Raw genomic sequence first — 15,754 nt, 5'->3', positions numbered from 1 at the left:
TTGTATTGATCTATCTAATCTTCCAGCTTCAGCTGCCATTGGTATATTATACCAACATGACTCTCAGTCTCTCTCAGATTTTATCTCAGGAAGATGTAAAACCATGATCTTGTTTCAGTTATTAGGAATTCCAAATTGAAAATTAATCATCCCAGACTTTTAAGAAGTTGAAGCTATCATGAAAATAAATTTGAAATCAACCTTTTTTCATGCCCACCTGCCATCTTTATAAAAGTCAAAACCATATGTGCTTCCTCTTTGAAGTCCAGCTTTGCCCCCTAATGATAGCCCTCACATTCCACAATATTGTTCTGTGAGCTCAAACCTTCTTTCAGCCAACAGAAGAAAAAAAAGTAAAAAATTCAACAGCAGCATGACAAATGCTTGTGCAGATGTCTAATGCTGATGTAACAAATGGCTACAGTCTATGAAGTTACAAGTACAAAATAATGTCAACAAGTTGCAATGATAAAACAGCCCATGAAATATTCCAATATATGTTCAACATTCAGGGCAATTTCTGGTTTGAATTACCGATCACTTTTTTCCGGGTCAAAACGATTCTCCTTACAGAGGAGCCATTGTTTATGGACTCTTTTTTAAAAAAAAACTTATGTCACAGCCTTCACATTGGTAATTCTGATTAATGGACTCTGATTCCCTTATTTTCTACAAGGCTTCAGACTTCGTTAGGAAAATGAAAGCACTTGTACTGCCTTAAGAACTAAAGGTCTGAGCTGCGCAGAATGAAGTTGTCACTGCTACAACACTTGAGGTAAGTCACTACACAGGTCTTTGAAAATCATCTAAAGTGTGCAGGTTTGCTTCCCTGATATTCTGATTTTGTGAAATGCACAACATGCAGATCTGGGTCAGATAAAATAAAGTAAGTTTGGTTTCAGCAAAGACTTTAAAACAGTTACAGTTTTTTGTTTTTTTTTTTCCCTACAATAAAAATTGAACTTCCTTAGTTTTTCTTTTTAACATATAAAACAGATGGTGAGGAAAATTGAATGACTAGTTGCTTTCATTTTTCATTCACAACATGCCAAGCTGAGCACAGAATCCTCGCATTCCCATATCCCTCATTACAATCCAGTCATTCAAACTGAAAAGGAGGGAGAAGAGAAAAAAAGAAAAAAGAGAAACAAGTGAATGAAATTGAAGCACAATGGTTTGACCCTGCAGGTGGATAGAAAATCAGCCCTGAATGAAATTTTGTACATCCCCCTTTAGTTGGGTTGGAAAAATATAATTTATCTCACACAAATTTTAAACTGGTTTATTCAAGCATATGCAAGATCTGTGCAACACTACTGATCTAAAACACAACGAATTTACTTTGTTTTTCATTGAGAGGCTTGCACAGAGTTTACTAAAGTGGTTTTGTTATATTCCAAAGAATAAGAGCAATCTGGTTAGCAGTTAAGTCATATTAAAGGAATATATGACATTAATTTGAAGCTTTTGCACGATGTATTGCTTTGTGGGTCCTGTACCATTTATATACAAAACAAAACCAGAATCTCAAAACAAGAAAACTGTGGAAGGTCTTCAAGCAAAATAATCTACTGTTCAGATGCTCTAGTGCCACATCGGTTTTTTGCTTGTAATTTTCTTTTTTTTTCTCTTTATTTTTTTTCTTCTAACACAGGACAATCCACAGCTTTTCCATTTCATCAAAATAAAAAGAATCTTTAAAAGCATTAGTTAAGAGCTAAGTGCCTAATGGTTTTCCAGTTTGAATTCAGCTTTTTTGGGAATCCTAGAGAATCATTTTATAGATGAAAGAAGGCTAAATGTCTTTTTAAGGAAAGTTTCATTTTTGTAGGTCTCACTGGTTGCACACTACAACAGCCTTACAGACAGGACATCCTATAGTCAGTGGGGAAATCAACAAGACGCAGCTTTGAGAACATTCTCCTTCAAAACAGTCAGCTTATTTGCATGTGTAAATCTCTATGCCCACCATATCCATGTGAAGGTCCATTTGTTCTTTCAACTAATACCTATCTAAAAAAGGAAGAAAAACCACTTTTGTACCTCTCTGATTCTACACTATATTTGCCAAATAGGAGCAAGTATGTGGCTGATGTCAGAGAATGGTGTTTCAATAAGACCAACTGCACATTTAAGGCTGGTGGATCAACCTCCAAGTTGAGTAATGGGCTCACAAGGGCAAGCCCACCATGTGTGTATCATAGAATCCTAGAATCACTAAGGCTGGAAAACACCACTAAGAGTATCTAGTCCAACCATCAACCCATCACCAGCATTCTCACTGAACCTTGTCCTTCAGTGTCACATCTCCACATTTCTTGAAAACCTCTAGAGATGGTAACCTGCCACCTCCTTGGGCAGCCTGTGGTGCCAATACCTCACCAGTCTCTCTGAGAAGAAATTTTTACTAATATCCAGTGGGATGAACGGACAAAGAGTCCAGGCTGCTTCAGAACAGGAGTGGATTGGATTTTAGCTTGGGAAAATAAAATCTGTATGCTGAGGGAAGAAAACAAGCTATACATTGAATGGGATCTTCAAAAAATACTAAGCCACCATCTCAGCATTTAACCTAGGGCCTTGCTTTCTGGGGCATCCAAAATTCTCCATTCCTGTTTCTGAGACACTGATGGTTAGCTTTGAAAGGAGAATAGCATACAATACGAAAAGCAAACAAGTTCTGATGAACATCTAATTTCCCAAATTACTGAGCTCAAATTGGCCACAGCTGGAGTCATCAACTCCAGAATCCATATCCAAGGCAGATCTCTGTCAGTGGAGCATTATCAGCAACACTATTGTAAATAATCTTTGGAGAAACTTTACCCTCCAGATTTGGCTTGCAGACCAGTCTTGCGAGTCATCCCACTGCAATTTCATTTTCTTCCAGGTTAAACTTCAGCCAGCAAGTTCTTACTGATAAAAAGATTTCATCCAGCACTGGAATAGAGGTGCAAAAGCTAAAGAAATAGAAGGAATATCTACAGAGTGAGTAGTTTCACAGCCCACAATATGCCTACCAAATGAGAAAGTAACAATATAAGATGTCTGCCTCTTATGGATAAAAATATGAAAAACCATAAGATAAGGTAAGTATTCTGCACTCACAGGGTACATTAGCTTTAAGCCCATGGCAAGAGAATGTCCTCTTGTATAATTTCAGTTGCTTCCAACTCATCTTTACCAGCCACACTGAAAGTCGCCTCGGCATGTATCACATTGGAGAGGTTTAAAAAACATAAGAGGGCTGATTAAGAAAAAAAGCCTGGGTACAGTCAGATGATATATGAGATTTCTCTGAGACACATAGAAAAGAGGCATATAGCCACCATATTTGTGTCAGCAAAGACAGAGTTGAGAATGCGTATCGTTTCCTAACCCTCTTCACTACCATGGAATCAGCAGCCACTGACTGACTTTTGAGACAGTGAACAAGCAGAATGGTGCATGCAAGATGTGGGTTTTAGGAGACTGGAAATCAAGCTGTAGAATTTGGCACCACTGAAATGAACTGCATTTCAGCTGGAGAACAAACCTGAATATTTCTCAAATAAGGAGAGATGCAGCCAGGGCTTGCTCTCAATTCTATCACAATAGTAAAAACTTCCAGATTTATGACAAATTTCTCAAAGGAGCTCCAGCAATAACTAACGAATAAGGGCTTCCCAACTGCAGTCTGATCGTCCTACAGTCTTGTCCAAGTCCCCTCAGCAGCAAATCACACAATGAGATGCTGTGTCCAAGAGAATGAATCCAATCTTTGAATACATAAGCAGGAGAATAGCACACATCATGTAGGAGTAATGAACTAGTATTACTCTCTGCATATAGCATCAGTGAGGCTATAAGTAGTACACTGGGAGTGACCAAAAGGAATCTGGAAGACTGGTGAGAGCTCATATGAGAGTTACAAAGTGATTCAACATCTTGAAAATATTGTCTTCTAATGAGACTGAAGAAATTCAACCCATTAGTTTATCATAGGCAAATCCAAGTGGTGACTGACCACAGACTACAAGTCACAACATAAGGAAGACATTTGAGATACTGGGACGATCTGCAATCTAGGTACTGGGTGAGGGAAAACATAAAATGACATCTTATGGAAGAAGGCTGGTATGAGAAACACCAATTTATACAAGGGTATTACCCACTGAAGTATTTCACCAGAGATGCAGAGGATTAATCATCATACAATATCTTTAGACCAAGATAAGTCCTTTTTCTACAACAGATACAGAGGAAGGAAATAAACAAAAAATCAACCCAGCAGACTGAGTAATATTCTGGGCCATTCTCTGGCTTGTGTAATATGAGCCAAGATAGATGATTATAACATTGGTCTCTGACACTGCAAATAAGTGAACCTATATGCAAGCTATACGCTCAGTGATGGCAGAACAATAAAACCGCTATGTTACTGTCTCCCCATTTGTCACCATCCAGTAAGAGTCTGTGATTAAATCATTTCTGAAAACTATTGTGCAGCAGCTTGTCAAATAGGATATACAGAGATGCAGCCACAACTTTTCTTTCTTCACTTGTACCAATTCCCCTCATGCTGACTTAGAAACGCCTGTTCTTTCTTTTGTTTCTTGGATCTAGACTGAAACACTCAGACCACTCTACTATGACTCTTAAGGGGTAATTCACAGAAGCTACCCAGGGAAAGAAAAAGAACAACCATTCTCCACAGATTTTGTTTCTTGAGATCTTTCTTCTTGCATAGGAGCTAGAAGGCTGAATTTTTGGGGAATGAAGCAAGAGGTAAATGCAAGCTAAAATAGCAGAATCTCATACTGAAAGCATACTTTCAGAAACAAAGATTAATTCTGAAACCAAAACACAGAGTGAACAGTTTACCTTTCCAGGGGAGCTTGCTAATTTCAATTACACATTCATTAATATTAATAAATACCTGTACACTATGATAATTAAATGCAGTGTTTTATAGACAATACTATAAAATATTCTACATCCTCAAAAGCTTATTATCCAGTAACAAAATCTGTATCAAGATCTGAGGTATGGAGTACTTAGATAACCATCTATTAGACAAAACAATAAAACCCCAATTGAAAGAGAAAGATGAGAAATCATAGAATCATAGAGTCACAAGGTTGGAAAGGACCTACAAGATCATCTTGTCCAACCATCCTCCCTTTACCATACCTACAGAAAACCATTAAACCATATCTCTCAGTTCCCTGCCCAGACGCTTCTTGAACACTGCCAAGGATGACAACTCCAGCACCTCCCTGGGCAGGCTATTCTGGTGCCTGACCACTTTCTGAGAGAAAAAGTTCCTTCTTATGTCCAGTCTAAATCTCATCTGTCCAGTCAAAACCTCATCTGATACAACTTGTGGCCATTTCCTCCAGTCCTGTTTGTTGCCTGGCAGAAGAGGCCAAGCCCCTCCACATCACAACCTCCCTTCAGGAAGTTATAAAGTGCAATGAGGTCTCCCCTGAGCCTCCTCTTCTCTAGGCTAAACAATCCTAGCTCCCTGAGCCACTCTTGGGAGACAGAAATGTTTACAGAAAAAGATGTGCTGAAGGCTCTGTTTGCTAGGAATTATTCAAAAAAGCTTTCAACACAACATTCACCCCACTGAGAAATCAACAGTCCAATATGTTGGACTCTACATCGGGGGAAAAACAGTACATTAGAAAAGTTTGCATGTGCTCATAGGGAAAAAAAAAAAAAAGTCTAGTGGTAACTTCAGAAACTGTAAAAAGCAGTTCTAGAAGAAACAGGTGAGCAGTTAAAGATGCTCAAGAAACACACACAAGTTACACAGCACTCACCAGCACAGGTGATTTCACTCACCCAGACTAGAGCAAGTTTTCTGAAGAAAAAATTCCGCACTTTTTCCAAGGGGCATCAGGAAAAGTTAGCAAATCCAGCTTCTGCTTTTGGGGCTGATTTATGCTAAAACACCTCAGTCATTTTTTCTGTGTATTGTCTACGGAACAACTGAAATCTAAATGAACAATTCCCTTAGAATACCCAGCATATCAGAATGGCAACAAGTTAATTTCACAAGATGTTTCAGATTTAATGGAGGCCTTTGCTTTTATTAGAAAGCTCAGTTTTAATATCCTGAGCTTGAACCCTTACTCACAATCATATTTAGAACACACTGACTATAGCGCAGAGTAGTATGCTGACACGGGTACACTCCTTAGGAATGATTTGCCAACTTCCAAAGTTTTGTGCAGGAGCTCAGGTTTTTGTTTGACTCAATATTTTCTCCTTTGTGTTAAAAGTGAGAGCCAACTTTAAAATTTAAATTGCTTTCCTTCAAATTCCTGATGAATTAACTGAGTATTCTATATACATTACATATGTTTATCACATAACTACTGTAATAACATTTTCCCTTATAACCAAATACAATTATAGGCTGTAAATCTGCCACATTCAGCTAGTTCTGCATTTCTCAAGTCTAGTACCAGACAGTATTTTCCCCAAAGATGCACAAACGATGCGTGAACCTTTGCAAGGACAATTCTGGAAAAGTGTGCAAGAACACTTTCCAGAAGGTATAATAAACAGGAAGATAAATGCACTTCAGAGGCACACATTGCACATGTTATAGAGGAAACAAAGATGCTTGTGCACTGTCACCTTTCTCCAGTGAGAAACATAAAGTAAATTAAGTGCAGCTGGATCCACTCATTGCTGACAATTGACTTGGTTCCTTGCCCAGCTCCTTTAATGAGTTGACAATGCAAGAGTTTGTTTGGGAGCTGCAACCATAAATCACACTATGAAGCTGCTTCCTCTTCTCACACTCACCTGTGTAAGAAATGTGCATGGGGCAAAATTAGACATACTATCAAGACTGTAGGCAATATGGCAACACCAGAAGCAGGCTGGCATGAGCTGCTGTAATTCAAAGCATCCAGGGTGCTTTTTTGACCTGTGCAGCAGCTGAGAATCTAGAGGATTGCAAAGATAGCACAAGTTTTCTAGAGGCAGATCCAGGAGACCTCAACATGGGCAGCTGTTAGAGGCCCCAGTTGGGCATGGCAGGAGATGTTAGACAGCAGCAGCACTGCAGGGGTTGAAGAACAGACATGCTGGTACATGGAGCAGAATGGATTGAACTGCCCTTCCAAAAGTTATGGGGAGCTTCATGGAGCTACCACAGCTTACTTCAGGTTCCAGTCTGGATATGTCACACCCTTACAATTACATGATGCTTGTTTCTACCCCAGTGACACATGATTTCCGTTGTGCTGGTTCCTCATTGAGGATTAAACACAACTAACACTTGTGTTTTTCTTCTATCCATGCTTTGATGGCTTTGCCTAATCCTCCCCAGGGATTCCCATTTTAAGAAATATTGCTCCAGATAACAATTGAGCTGGTTTAAATAATGTCATTTATAATGCAGGCAGATAGCCTGTTCATCATATGCAGTAATGTATTACACCCATTACACTAAATCCACCGTGATTTTAGCCTCAGAATGGATGTGCTATATTCATTTTTCTCTGACCTCATTGGCTGTATAATAGATGTAGAATATCTGTCACACTATCTCAAAATGTCTGTTTTATCTGTGAAGTGTTTGACAAAGCACATGTTACCAATGAATGAGTATTCATAATGAGTTATATACACATCTATTGGACATACTGTTATAGAAATATAGTGTAGATGGGAACTGACAGATTATTCAGCCATCATAATATTACAAGAGAGAAAGAGAGCACTGGGGGCAAGATTGCTTTTATTCCTTTTCCTCCTCTCCAACAGCTACCATCATTCTTACTACTTACTGACTGTGGAAAATAGGTTAGGACACTTTGTCTAAAGGAAAAAAAATTAAGCAAACCAACATCAGTAGAGGCACTGTGAACCACAAGATTTAGGAAGGAACTGGAAACAAGAAATAACCCAGTTCTACTCACAAAAGTGTAAATCATGGACTTGTATTAGCAAGCATCTTCTGCCTCCATGTCTTCAACTATGAAAGGGAGATGCTATCAAAGAACATGATGTGGGTTCATTAATAACCACCTACCTTCAGGATGCTTTTCTATCATGGATCTAATCACTAAAACCATTAGTCTAGTCATCTCTGGTGATCCACATATCTCAGTAAATTCTGCTTCCACTTAGATAAACTTGATTTTAAGCAAAATTTCTTGGAAAAAATATGTTACTAAGAGGATAATGATATAATCTAAGAGATCCGTACTTTACATTCTTAGTCGTATTCTGCCTAAGATCTGTGGTGTTCAGTTAAAGCAACTATGAAATGTGAATTTGAAGAACAGACAAAATCCAACAGATGATTACATGTATTTTAAGGTTCATAGCTTGCAGTCTAACATAATGAAATGAACAGAGATAGCTCCCTGATTTAGCAACACATACTCAGAAACATAAACAAACTCCTATTAACTATATAGATTCCCCTCTTCCAAAGATTTCCAATTGGTGCTTATAAAACAAAATCAAAATTCTCCAGATTGGATCTGTGGACAAAGATCTCCTTGGCAGCAGTTGTAATATCAGAATCTGTTGTGTACATAAAATAGAATAAAATCATCATTAATAGTTCTGTCCAAATGAAAAGATAGCATGTTTCTTCTAAAACAGCTAGCAACACACACAAAAGAACAGAAGGTATCCCAGTACATTTTAATCTATGACATACTAACAGTACTAGATTTTTCGTCTTAAATTTACTATTCCTCTCTGGCTGCTCAACACCAGTTAAAAACTAGTTTTGGAGACTGATATTACTGCTGTCCTAGTGAATACCAGACTAACAGCCCTGCATTTTATCTAAGGTTAGTTCATTGTAGGACTTGACCTTTCTTTGCTTCAAAGGTCTGACAAAAATCACTGCTCAAGGTGATGTAGCTGTACAAACATTTTAGCTGAGATTTAAGCTGTCATTGAGACAGCATAAAGCCTCATCCTTTATAACATACAGAACCTATGACATAAATATGGCCTAGGGGATTTCTTTCATGATTCAACAAGTTGCTTTTTGGTGTAGCAAAAAAACATAAACAAGTATGATAGTTCTGAAGGTGATGTCTTGGCATTTCCTTTCTGCTTCTTTCCATGTGGCCAAACCTAAATGTGCTGAGCCCAAATTCAACAGTCAAATTGTAAATATGCTGGATAAACTATAAACAATACTGTTGTCTTTAGAAAGCCTACAGAGAAGAGCAGAAAAAGCAGTTGACACCTGACACATGGAATAAGCTCAATTATGTGTTTTGGAGATTCTTCTTTCTTGATTTTATAGTTCATTAACATCTTGGTTTCAGCTTTTAATCCAGTATCATGCTTTGACTGTTTCATCAATACCCCTAACAAGTCTTAGGGAAAAGCAAAATTCTTACCTTTACACATCTGTACAGCTTTCAGCAAATTTCTAAGCCAAAAATAGCACACAGTTTTCTGTTTGGAGTTTCAACTTTTTGGTTTTGGATATGTAACTACACCTACAGAAAGTAAACAAGAAATGTAGATCATAGACAATTTATTTCTCAGACTAGTTAAACTGTTACCTTCAAAACATAAAAGAACCAAGAACTTTGAACTACTCCTAGACATTTCTTGAAAGAATTTAGCATGGATACATACTAAATATTACTTTCATGGTACTGGATATTTTCATTATATGTATTAAAGCCTATGAAATGGTAACAGAGAAAGACTACAGAATATAAATGAGTCTACTATTGGGCCTCAAATTCTGACTGGGTAAAAGTGTTAATGTGTGAAAAATGAAAAAAACAAAACAAAACAAAACCCATATAAACAACAACAACCCTAAGTATTCAGCTTCTAGAAACTGATGTGTTTTATCCAGCAAACATACCTTGGAAATAAAATAAAATGTATTAAGTCAAAATAGTTAGAGAGCATTACCTTGTCCGCTTGCTTCATTGCCACAGTAAAGATGTTCTGCTGTGCCTCATCGAAGGAAATCATTTTAGCATGTGTGTATCAAGTATCATGTCAGTGAGGTTCCACAGAGTGATTGCATTTTTGACAGACACTTCAGTGCTCCCCTGAACTAGGACTTCGCTGTCAGTAATATAAAAAATGAAAATTGATTATTGATACTTATAATAAAAGAACTAGGGCATCGATGCTTCAAAAGAGATTTTTTAAAAGAGTTTTTAAAAAGAAGATGAAAAAAATAAGAGATTAGTAAGTAGTGTTTGTTAGTAAAATGGAGCATGTAGCTCTACTACTGCAGTCTCCATTGCTTTATCTATTGAGAATGCTAGCAACATGACTTGACCAGAAACTGTAAATATACACCTAGAAAAAAACAGCTGAAAGCATAGGTCTCTCTAGCTGTCAATAATCATGGAAAAATCTAAAGACTGAAAACCGCTGCTGGTCAGAGCCTAAAAATAATAAGCCACATCATTTAAGCAAGAGAATTTGTCCAAAGAAAGAAAATATTTAGAACTCTGAAAACTTTCCAAGTACCTAAATCTCTGGAAAATGCGCAAAAAAGAAGACTAGCTGGTTATGTTCTCTTTTGATCTAAAAATGTAAAGATGATAAAAATAAAAATAAATAAAAATAAAAATAAACATAAAAATAAAAATAAAAAGTGATAATTATTTGGATACCAGTTAGCATAATTCCAACAACTAAGCTAACTTGATATAACTTAATACAATCAAACTGCTCAAAATCAGCACAGTTTTCCTTTGGAAAAGATGAATCAAGCTCTTCTTTCTATATCAGATAAATGAAAACCAATGTATTTGCGTGGTTATATTTCCAGATATATGTTGGAGCTGAAAAAAAAAACACAAAATTATGTTATTCTGTTATTCTTTATATTTTTGTAGCAGTGCAGCACTGCACAAATGAATTCTGGTTTCCACCTTGGGATGGAGTTATCTGAGAAGTGCAGATTTACTCAACACAGGGATGTCAAAATCTAGTGCAATATAAATTAAATATTATTTTCTAATTACCTTCTGAAGAAACAGGCTTTCATATGAAATAGAAAAATATTTTCTTTTTTGCTGTCACTCTTATGTTTAATTATGTTGTTTGTTTTTTTTTTTTTCATTTGTTTTTCAATGCATTTGTATTGCACAGAAAGACCTACTAAGAGAACTCTCCCATGTCTAGTGCAAATCCTTTCGTAGTAGCCAAACATGGAATAGCTTAATGGATGAAACATCCTCTTTATATTTCAAGTCAGGGCTAAACTGTGTACATCTGACACAAGTCAGCCTGCAGACCCAAGAACTGGGATGGAAGTGAGTACAACTTGCTCTAAAATGAATAGAAGTGTGTACAAAAGTAACTCCTAGAAGCTTCTTGTATCAGCAACCCAAATCAGCAGCAGAGCTTTTTGCATGATTTGCATTTTTCTGATTTCTATGAATACTACAGCTTCCAATAAAGACCCATTCAGACCTGTCTTCAGCCTATCTGGCAAAGCAGTTTAGAGTTTGAAAGTGTATGTTAAAGTTACTATCATGTAAATACATTCATTTCTGCTGCTAAATAAAAGCAAAATGTATGGCAAGTCCAGTATCTGATGTGCAAACAAAATAGAAAAAAGGAGAATTATAATGATTTGGAGGTACCTGCCTCTGGACTACATTTCATGTTTTAAAGTCAGTTTATGACATTATTGCATGTATTGCTGACCTGTATGAAACAGATTCAAAGTGTTAGTAGATACCATGTGAGAGTGCTCACAAACATGCTGTGATGGAAATACAGGGTGGTTTTGTTATCTTCTCATTTGTAATTCTTTTGCAGTTCATATGCTTTCAGAATAGGTGTGTAAGGTGACCTTAGCTGAGGAGACTGCATCCCTCTTTCAAACATCCCACATCCAAGTTTGCACAGGGTCTCCCACAGATTTTCTGTCATATTATCATTTCGTGGGAGAAGGAGAAAGGCAGTGGGCTTTGCTCAGCTAGAAGTAAGCTGTTATTTTGTTTAGTTATTAACATGAATGTGTGGAGTTGATGGTTTTTTGTTGTTTTTTTTTAATCCCCAGCAACAGGAAGACTTGTTGGCAACTATTCCGCCTATTAGCTGAAGCCAAAACATTCACAACAGTTCAACAGTTTTTATTCCATAGTTTTCCTAACCAGATGACATGGGAAAGAAGAAGCAGCAGATAAAAACACATGGGCAATGGCTGTATGACATCACTGCTGGATCAAACTCAAGAGCAGTTTTAAAGCATGATAAAGCAAACACATCACTGAATAAACATCTAGCACTAACACTTCTTAATAGTCATTGTTAAACCAGAAGGGAAGGATCAGAAATTAAAAAAATAAAATAAAATAAAATAAAATAAAATAAAATAAAATAAAATAAAATAAAATAAAATAAAATAAAATAAAATAAAATAAAATAAATGAAAAGTCAAGGTCCTCATATACTGTAATGAAATGCAATGAAATGCAAAACTTGTAGAATGGAATAATGACTAATGCTAGTTCTCACACAGATCTAGAGACTTACAGCTGATAATTCAAGGGAGTGCTTCTTTTCTTTTCTGGAAGTAAAGCTTGTTACTGAGAGGCACTGATATACATATCCATATTTGAATATAGATAAGGATATATGAAAAACCTCAATTGACAGTATCATCTCATTTTTCATTAAGCTGTAAACAAGGATGTAAATTCAAAGACATTTATTTCTGGAAGGTGGAAGACAAAATCTGTGTTTTTTGGTGAAGAAATAAGGGTTTTAAAAAAACTATGGTAAAAGAGTAAAGCAATAACAATTTCATCACACATTATAGAAAAATCTGACAGAATATATGATAATTTTCAGGGAAAAAAATCTATCCAAAGGTAGAATTTCGAGGAATTATGAGCTTCTGGTAATGTTTCAGGCCAGGATAAACACCCATCTGTTACAGAGTGCTTAGGGATAACGAAGTTAATTCTGCTATAATCTTAGGAAATAGAGTACAAAATCTGTCCGGCACCTTTCACAATGAATACTCACATGGAATACGTCACACATTTACATGACACAGACAAAAAAAGAAAAATGTGTATCTTGGAAACCCTCAGTATTCCAAATGGGAAATAACACAAGTGCAGACCGTAAATAATTTTTGTTCTTGCTGATCAAGACTAGGTAGTGTGTTTTATTGTCCTCACGTGATGTTTCTTTGAGAGGAAAAAGGGACACTTACAAGTGGGATAGGAACAAAAGCCAACTGAATGAAGATCTAAAAGTAGCATTCAGAAGGCAGGCCAATAATTTTAACATCAACATAGAGCATGTAACATTAAACAGCAAATGATCAAGCATTCTCTGCAGTCAGACTTTGATACTGGGAGATGGGTGGGCCCCCAAGTCATCTCATATTGCCTCATTGCATTTCCTTTTGAGCATTCTCCATCTTCAGCACATCCCATTCCCCAAACAGAGGGCTACTTCCATAACAACTTTCCTTGAGCTCTGCTTAGAGAGTGTTTTACATCCTCTCTCCTAATTTAGTTTTCCCCTCCCCTTACCAAAACATTTTTGCCCCTTTTATTTCATTTGAAGGATGGGCCCATCCTGCCAGGTGGATATTCCCAAAGTCTCACCCCTCTACTCAAATGGTCTCTTATCTGGGTGCCTCTGAGCAGCCAGAGCTCATAACTCATTTGAATGGGAAACAGTTGGGGGCTTGCCACACTTCATCCTACGAGACTGTTGACACTGTTAGCAGCTGTTAATGTCGCTCTTGTTTTTACCAGCTGGAAGCATATCAAAATGTTACACGCACATTCAGCGGTACAGTCTCTCCTCTTTCAGTTTAATGGGAATTAAGCACATCAAGGGGAAAATGCACACCACAGTTGTGAAGTATTTCATACATTCATTTTCTACACTTACTTTCTATGGGAAAAAAAGAATTCAAGTTTAAGGCATTCCAGAAAAAAAATAATGTTCCCCCAAAGCTGGTTAATACCAGTAACAGCACTATTTAATGATGCAAAACTTTATTCCACAGAGGGGCAATTAAAGTCACTGCACCACACTTTTAATTTAGAGGAAACACAAAACCTCCAAGCAATTATGCGGTGATCTAGACAAAATGAGATTGGCAAGCTCCATCCAATTCCGAATAGACCATTGTCCACATCACACAACTATGAAAACTTTGTTGGCAGATTCATTTGGGAAGCAAGAGTGAAATTGCCATAGACTCCAGACAATATTATCATACAAAAATGGGGGAAGATGAAGATGCCAGATCATTATTTCCCATAAGACGCAGCTTCTTTTCTTGAAAAGAGCTTCCATGTTAGCTTAAGCAAGCATTTTCATGATGCACTCACAAAAGCTCATCACTTGAAAATAGAAGTACATGGGACACCGCCTGTTAAAGATGTACTTCATTTTACATCAGATGTTTGCAGCCATGATTTTTCCCACTTGAATGCAATTTTTGTTTCAGATATTGAAAATATGGATACAACTTTTCACTTCTGAAATCTCGAGTACCAACTAGAATTCAGCAAATTTAAGTTACACAAATTGTTTCACTATTCCAGTATTTACACTTAATCTGCATGCTAGTGTCAGCAAAATGATTTTCATCAATGGATCATCCATGCTCTGCCGTTACTCTTAGGAGTATTTAGATACTGAGATTTAAGATGTCACAAATGGCAGCTGTCACCCACCTCTAAACTTAGCAGCAGCAGTAATAATCTTGTGCCAGAGATCCAGCTAGTGCAATTCACAGCCTGACATATTTCTTTAAACCACCTTTGTTGCTCAGTGGATGCACCTGTGCCTCAGGCTCACCCACCTGCCTATGCGTCTCAGCAGCTGAAGAGCTAGAGCTGCTCACTCTTGCTGCACTTGCAAAGGAGGCAATAGCTCTCAGTTCAGGATGAGGTAGGTACAAAGGCAGCTGCCCAATGCATCATATTGTAGCAACCTCTGTTGCACCATCCTTAGCACACAGTCAGCATGTATCCGCATGTACTATAGCCATTCTGTCAGCATCCCAAAAGCAACTCTTCCCAAACAGCTAGCAGAAGTAACAAATTCACTTTTGGTACAGAACCAATAGCAAGTATTTTTTGAAAGCATGACTACCTCTAGAATTTGGATCTAAATAAAATAACTTACCATGCATGAGTAGGGGTTGTATAAGATAAGTGGAAAGATGAGATTGGCTGTAAAACATATGCTCTGACAAGCTTCAAAAATTATACTCATGTAGGCATGCACACGTAGTCAAATATAATATTTCATACCCCCCCAATAAATAAATAAATAAAAATTCAAGGAAACTTGCTGTTTTCCTTTCTTTCACCTATAAAATTTTCTCTTCCTTCATTCCCTGAACTCTTGCCTGCTTTTCCTCATCCACCTTAACAGACTATGAGAATTTTCAGCAACTCTAAAAAGAATGGCATTCATCAAGAAAGCATGTGAGTCAATGAGATTTGCAACATTTCAGCCTCAGTGCATTCAAAGCATGGTCTTCCCACAGGCTGCTAAGAAGGAAACGTAGTGTCCTACCCAGCAGCAACTTTTGAGGTGAGATGAACAAACTAGAGGGAATGCTTTTCTTTAAAGGAGTGAGATTTACCAGCTGCAGTCCTAGTAAAGACAGCATAATCCAATCTATGGTATGCACACAACTGTACAATTCTTTCTCAAAGCCACACATAAAAGGAAACACAGCTCTTCATGGCTTTTGATAGACACACAACTTGCTACTGCTGTTTGACTCCATTACGAGAGGACA

This window comes from Excalfactoria chinensis, chromosome 4 (assembly GCF_039878825.1).
Source record: "Excalfactoria chinensis isolate bCotChi1 chromosome 4, bCotChi1.hap2, whole genome shotgun sequence".
NCBI lineage: Eukaryota > Metazoa > Chordata > Aves > Galliformes > Phasianidae > Excalfactoria > Excalfactoria chinensis.
This window is presented reverse-complemented; position numbering follows the sequence as displayed.